The 8,014-nt window shown below is 40.1% G+C and overlaps 1 pseudogene; it reads left to right on the forward strand.

The window, feature by feature from the left end:
• The first annotated feature begins 4,807 nt into the window (after window positions 1-4,807).
• On the forward strand, window positions 4,808-5,915 carry LOC136880876 (cAMP-dependent protein kinase type II regulatory subunit-like; annotated as a pseudogene).
• The last annotated feature ends 2,099 nt before the right edge of the window (window positions 5,916-8,014 follow it).

Below are 8,014 nucleotides of genomic sequence, written 5' to 3' on the forward strand. Positions count from 1 at the left end.
TTCATCATATAATCTGTGTGGTTCTCTATACTCTAAAACTTTTCATTGTCTCTTTCATTCTCATTTTCCCTTTGATTTTTATCACTAGATCCTGAAATTTGCTTGTTTTGTGATATTCCTTGTATATCGAGTCGCTGCGAGTCGTTGACATGCAACGCACTCTGTGGGCTAAGAAGCATAGTCGTTTGTCCACGAGCACCGCCGTCTCGATCTTCTCACACCGCCTGCTCTTTGCAAGATTTTTTGCGAATAGGCCGCGCCAAACGTTCTTCTCCAGATGGCAAGCATAGACGCACAAATTTCTTAATTAAGGCATTATTGTGACGACAGCCTAGAAAACACTTTGCAGTATAGTCATATGTTCACTGAAGCTCGTAAATTGCATCAGTAATACTACATATGGATAATATGAACTCTATGAAGTCGTAGGTGACTTATTCATGTCAAAATTTAAACATTTTCCTGGACGAACGCTTGGAGTAATACACCGGGCGGCTATAATTTTGTGTTCTTGCCAACGCAATATCAGTTAATAGAGGTCTGAAGAACTTGGTTAGGATGATATCACAAACAGTTTGCTGAATATTGTTTGGCCTCACTGTAACAGAACATATTCTGAAAGGGAAGAAGTAGCAAGTCCTCGTATTACGCTCGTAAGTTTGAAGGACTTCCGACAATAGGGCACAGCAGTTTCAACAAACTCCTGCAGATGCTTCACCAGAGCAACAAAATAAGGTGTTGGGTATCGAAGTCTTCCTCTGACCTGATGAATAATCAGTTCCATTTAGTGGTGTCAAAGCTGTAGGGAGTGAAGTGTTGCCGACGTAAATGTCACACTGCATCCTCTCTTCAACAATACGAACCAAGTACCCGCAAATTAGGATTTAATTTTCTGTTTCTAGATTGACAGACATTATAATTTGGATATTTGAGGTTGCCCAAAATGTATGAACATGAAGACGTTTCATTTGTGATTGTCAGTCACAGTTCTTATCACAATCAATCCACTACCCTCCACGGCTTGATTCACCTTCTGAAATAAGGTGTAAAGGCTACAGATGCGAGAGTAATATCCAACCACTTCCTTTACGAGGACCTTGCCTAGATATAGCCGACAGCCTCTTTTCTCTTAATTCCCTTCTAGACGGTATTTCATGGAATCGTATCTCTTCTGGCTGCTAACCACCTTGCCAAGATTTGAAAAATGGTATATAACAGTTGAATATTTTGGGGGGAATATGAAGTTTCAGTATTACAAAAAAATTAGGTATCTTGCACAATCGGAAGACAACAAGTACACTTTAAAATAACTTTTAAAATATCTACAAGCACAACATGATTAATTCATTTCACAGTTCCATACAAAATATCACTTGTACAAACGGAAGTGAACAGGCAAGTTTACTCATTGTACGAAATAACTCCGCTTTTCACACATATACATGCATCAACAACACATAAGATTGTGCGTCTACAAGACTGCACTCTTACAGCGACTTGAAGGAAGATTGGTATCCGTGCCTTCCTCTATTAAACTAGTGGCATACAGCAGGTTGTATGAGAGGATCGAGACGGCGGTGTCGAAGAGATAACGCAGAATGTCCACGCTTAGCCTACAAGGAATACAAGGCCTGCCCAATAGCCACTCCACTGCCTGCTCGATCTGCATCCGATGGCTGCTTATCGGATGTAGATCGAGCAGGCAGTGAGCCACTCATAGCTGTCCGCCCTGTGGATGCTATATTTGCCGCTAGAGGTGCTGCAATTCAACCTCACATGAACATCATGGTTGGCAGTATTTCTACACGTTGTATGCTTACTGGTGACGTCGTATTGTTAAAATACGTCAAGGATGGGAAACCCATATCTGATATGTTCATCAGGAAGTTGTACGACTTACAGAAAGGTATGAAAGTACAATTAGTAAGAAGACTGACACACAAACATGTCTACCCAACAACATTTGAGAAGATGCACGTGGGCAGAGCCGTGGATATTTTCTCTTCAGATGTAATTTCGGCGCTCGATTTCTTGAGACAATACAGGTCTCAGTTTGAAATAAAAGAATTTCAGGATTCTGAAGGTACTATTGAGTTCTTAAAGATAGTTAATAAATGATTCACCATCCTCAACGCGAATAACACTTTGCACCACATTCGCTCTCGGAATGAAGACGCAATGCATTTCTTCTCAGTTGATGATGAAAACCTGGAATGACTGGAGAACGACTTTCTTTCCTATCTGGAACTCTGGGAGAAAGCATCAGCAAGTCCGGTGGAATTCATAAGTAAAGAAACTTATCAAGCAGCTTGTCTGACAAGAAAAGTTGCCATCCTGTGTGTCAAGTACCTGCTTGAGATTGGCTTCCATGTTGTGCTAACCAGAGTGAGCAGGCTTTGTATTCCTTGTAGGCTAAGGTCCACGATGTGCACGAGGTCGTTTTGGCGTTGCCTCCGAGATATTGAAGGCCGGGAAATACAACCCATTAGACTCGGCCTCAAGATATTTCCGACTACCGCCACTAGAGTTCTCTTTACTGAGCTGTCTCACCCGCTCATTGCAACACGTTCGTCTATAAAAATTCATTAAAACTAGTAATTTCAGAAGACACCAAACAGAGATCAGATAAAAATAGACCAAGAGCAATTGTATGACATACTTTCAACAACGTATTTCTTACAGTATGCTAAAACGAAGTAAGTAATTCATGAACACTTTGTGATAAATTAAGACAAAGTAATTCATGAACACTTTGTGATAAATTAAGACAAATATTTCAGCAGCATTAGTGTTCAAATGTTCGCAAGGGCCACTTCATTTCATCTCGTGGAAATATTATCTATCTACTATGACGTGCCGATACATAATATTAGATTACCTGAATTTCAGGAAGTTATCACAATTTCAACACTTTGGATTCGGGGGTTTCGTTCTGAAATCCTTGAAGACATCATCCTGACAGATACCCTAAAACTTTTTTCATTTCATTACCCGTGTATTACTTCTCAATTTAAAGATTGTTTTCCTTAATCTGGTATTTGATTTTCTCATCAGTTTATATGTAACAGAGTTACTCATAGCCTTTCCTCGATACAGAGACTGGCCTTGTACTTTTTTTCGTTTGTGGCTGACATAGAAATACGTCATTTCTAGGGGCTGGACCCCCCCCCCCATGCGTTTGACACTTTTATGTTTGTGACAGGATACACACTAAAAACAGAAGGAAATTTGTTGGGAATCATTCGTTTCATTGATGTGCTTACTCTGAAATCTGACGACTTAAAATGCAAGCTACACACTCGGGAAGAATTGTTAGGTAGCCGAAGAGATCCTACTTTATTTTACACCTTGCCTCGAAATAGTTTGCCTCCATTTCTCTCTAAAGCCGCACTTCGAAGGGAAACTGTAAAGCGCCACATTTTCTTGCTTTTAGCAGGATCCGAAGTACATAGAGGTACACAACTGTTTACCATCTGCTCAACCTCACAGACATTAACCGACAGAATCAATACTCACAAAAATTTGCACAAAATCAACACAGTATTACAATTACTCCGCACATCTCTGTGTTAAAAAGTCCGCCATGAACAGAGCAAAATCCTGACATCTAGCGGCCAAACCGTGAACCCGGTCAGACCGTCTTTTCAGCGGCAAATTAGTAGCTGTCCCGGCCTAGTATATCTCGTAGGCAACGGTTGTGGTAAATCTGCAAGTGTCGCCTTTGGGATGTTAGTTTTTGCCTGGCTACTTGTGCTACGGCGACAGATGACACTTCCTGCGCGGGTGCAGTCTGTCGCACCGATCCTCATCGGCATGTGACGCGCTCTGTATCCATTGTGGCGTGACATTTTGTGAAAGATGAAAATCCACAGCCTGTTTCCAGTCATTCAACCGGGGGCAATGATTAATGAATGACAGATGAAACCAAATTATAATGGAGAGTGTTGCTGGAATGAAGTATGACAGGGAAAACCGGAGTACCCGGAGAAAAACCTGTCCCGCCTCCGCTTTGTCCAGCACAAATTTCACATGGAGTGACCGGGATTAGAACCACGGAATCCAGTGGTGAGAGGCCGGCGCGCTACCGCCTGAGCTACGGAGGCTCACCGTGACGTTTTGTCCTGTTCGGATATAATTGCCCGTTCTCGAGTGTAGAGGATGGTTGCCTAGTTTTACTTCCTCTTAAAACAATAATCACCACCACCATCTCGAGTATATAGCTCATCTTTGACGCAGTCGAGTTCAGCAGACATGTTTCTGATTTCATTGTCTTTCTTACCAGTTCTGCCTTCATCTTAATGAAGCTTTCTCGTAATGTATTAACCGACTTCACAATATCCTGCCTTAAGTCCTGACGAAGGTTCTTGCTCTCTGTTAGGGCGTTCATTAACGATTTAAAAGCACCTTCAACATACTGATCCATCTGTTGTGCCATTTTAAAACACAATATTCTCAGAAATCTGGACCCAAAATGGCGCTCACTACCCGAATAAATGCCCCTTGATCATTATTCCTTGGTGCCAACTGATCGATATACTCTTATAAAGTGATTAATATCCAATATGGCTGACTTCGCCAAATCAATTCGAGCAGTAGATTTAAGCTAGTATTTATTTTTAGTTATAGCCTGCGTTGGATAACACTCCCACTGACAAGAACTGTTACACCAATGAACGTAAGCAGTATCTTTATAGTCACTTTTCTTCTAAACTGCCGTTACAAACGTTTCCCTTCACCCGCTATATTGACGCTCTTTGGCAGGATAGAGGAAATGCTCCATCCATTGAAAATTAACCAAGTTTACCTCATGCCTTGCTTTCCCTGCAAAAAGGGATGCGGATGGTTCTTCACCGAAGATTTTTACCATGACGAGTCAGAAGACAACTCTTTGGACAGCAACTACAGCACATGTGGTGAAAGTGACAGTGAACTTGCTTTTCAGAATGAAGAAGAGGAAGAAGATACATGTGATGCACCTCCTTCGCCCTGCCTTAGCCAAGAACGTCGATTCGGTTCTAGGCGGGAATCTGTATTTGCAGAAGCTTACAATCCAGAAGAAGACGATGATGATGAAGAGAAGGTTGTTTATCCCAAAACTGATAAACAGAGACGGAGGCTGGCTGATAGTGTGAAAAACATTTTTCTCTTTAGGTCTTTAGATAAAGAACAAATGCAGGATGTTCTGAATGCAATGTTTGAGAAAGAAGTTGAAGCTGGTGAATATATCATTAAACAAGGAGATGATGGAGATAATTTCTATGTAATTGAAAGTGGAGATTATCATGTCTATGTGTCCACTGATAATCAAGAAGCCAAGCTTATCCATACATATGAAGGAAAAGGAAGCTTTGGTGAATTAGCACTGTTGTACAACACGCCCCGAGCTGCTAGTATTCAAGCAGCTACCGACGGATCTTTATGGGCTATGGATCGTCAAACATTTCGTAGAATCATACTGAAGAGTGCATTTAAAAAAAGAAAGATGTATGAAGCTCTGATTGAAAGTGTACCTATACTAAAGGCTCTTCAGCCTTATGAACGTATGAACGTGGCTGATGCCCTCGTTCCACATACATACTCCGATGGTGAATGTATCATTAAGCAAGGGGATCAAGCAGATGGAATGTATTTTGTTGAGGATGGAACTATACTGATCACAAGCATTGATGACGATGGTGAAGAAGTTGAGATAAATCGTGTAACAAAAGGAGGTTATTTCGGTGAACTTGCCCTGGTAACTAATAAGCCAAGAGCTGCATCAGCATATGCTTTGGGCGAAGTGAAATTAGCTTTCCTTGATGTTGAAGCATTTGAGCGGCTCTTGGGACCATGCATGGACATAATGAAGAGGAAAATAAAAGATTATGGCAATTAAAATTTTTGGATCAAAGTCCAACTTCAGTGACATTCGATGAAAGCACTTCCCTGGTAGCTCTTAGTCCTTCTAAACGTACCTATTTTTTATAGTGTGTTTGTTGACTCCCTTATTAATATTTACTTATTCTAAACAGTGGCATGTTTTGGTCTAAATTGTAAACAATGCTGCATTTGCGAATAATAAATGATGATAAATGTGCACCGTAAATAAAGAAGATAGGTGCTAACAGCATATATATTTATTCTGAACTATACGCACAGGAGGGTTGTGGAAATGATCCGCTGAATTTGTTTTTATTCCTGGAACTATTACCAGTTTTAATTAGTCACTGCCAGAAGTGCTAAGAAAAGTTCAGTTAATGCACCAACCTGTTGTTCAAGTGTTTTTGCAACTCATGTTTTTCTTTCTTCCTCATTTTAAAATGTGGGATGTGTTTAGGCTGATGTATAAACAGGGGAAGAGAATTGGCAACTTATTTAAATACATTGTTTGGTTTTGTAACATTAACATATCTTTTTCAGACAAATAACATGTGTGCTCAGCAACTACAAAAGATAAACTTTTCATTTTTTCACAGTTCATTTATAATACTACAATGATTTCAGTACATCAGTTCGGCTTTATGAAAGGAAGAGGAACTCTACATGCAGTAGCGAACCTCATTGATAGCATACATGACACAATCAGACATAAAAATGGCAAATTCTTCGCAGTCTTTGTTGATTTCAAAGAGGCATTCGATCTACTTGACAGAAAATTTCTAATTACAAAATTGGCCAATATGATTGGACAAGATAATCCACTAACCATAGCAGTCAACAATATCCTAGCCTTCAATCAGATCACAGTGCAGGATGGGAAATCATCATCGAACACCATAACTCAGGGAAACGGAGTATTGCAGGGTGACCCTTTAAGCCACCTCTTCCTCAACATAACCTTAGCAGATATCATGCAGGTCATTGACAATAGTTCAGTTGTACTTTATCTCTATGCAGACGATATTATTATAGGTTCGAGTAACAGGGAAGAGCCACAAAGATCAATGGCGAAACTTGAAGAGTACGCAGCCAACAACAGCCTTATGATAAATAAAAATAAAACAGTTCATATGGTTTTCTGGAAGGGGGGAGAATCCCAGGTAGTGACAGAATACTGTGTGTATGCGGGGAGGAGGGCGGGTTAGACCTAGACATAGTGAACTCGTTCTCATATCTGGGTGTCACTTTACAGCCTACGGTCACCTCATTTAGAATTCACGTAAGAGAAAGACCTTTAGCAGCCATCAGAAGCATATATGACATTATAAACCCGACTAGACTATCGCTAGGCACGTCCATGGCCTTATTTTACGCCAAGGTCCTCCAAGTTCTCACATATGGTATGGAACTTATTTGGGAAAGACTAACGATGTCCGACCTTCGGAATATTGAAAATGTAAACGCCAGATTTCTGAAACGAACACTGGGCATCTCCAAGATGTCATCATCACGACTTGCGTATGAATTATCCAAAGAAACTTTTTTACTATAAGATTTGAAAATGAGAATGCAGCTTCCATATACGCAGCAAGAAGATGGAAGTTCTCAAAGAGAGAGAGAGAAAACAAGCAGAAATCAGTCTGGACTTTTACTCAACTGATGCTATGACTGACCGCAGCTGGACCGGTCCAAATAATGACATGAGAAGTGCTTTGAATAGGCTGGCGATACATGGGTTTCACCATCGTCTATGCCGACGACCAGGCTTTCATGAACCGTCCCTACATTGTGTGTGTATGTTGTGTGATAAACATTGCGATCGCTATCATTTCAGCAAGTGCAACAAGAGAACAAAACCTTTGCTAGAATATGCGAAAGATTAATGTATTTTAATGCACATTTATGCACTGTTAAATAATATACAATTTATAATACTACTCTGATACTATACCTCTAGAATGATAGCGTTAGCTAATATATTTTCAGTATTATTCACAAATAATTGAGGAAAAATGTAAAACTAGTACTAGAAAATTTATATCCTAACTCCTAGAATATGTACTTCAAACAAACTAGAGGAGTAAGTACATGAATCGTGTATAAGTAACCTGCGATCGTTTCATTACGTAGTTCTTGAAAAAAATCGTAATGAATT

This window comes from Anabrus simplex, chromosome 9, assembly GCF_040414725.1.
Source record: "Anabrus simplex isolate iqAnaSimp1 chromosome 9, ASM4041472v1, whole genome shotgun sequence".
Lineage (NCBI taxonomy): Eukaryota > Metazoa > Arthropoda > Insecta > Orthoptera > Tettigoniidae > Anabrus > Anabrus simplex.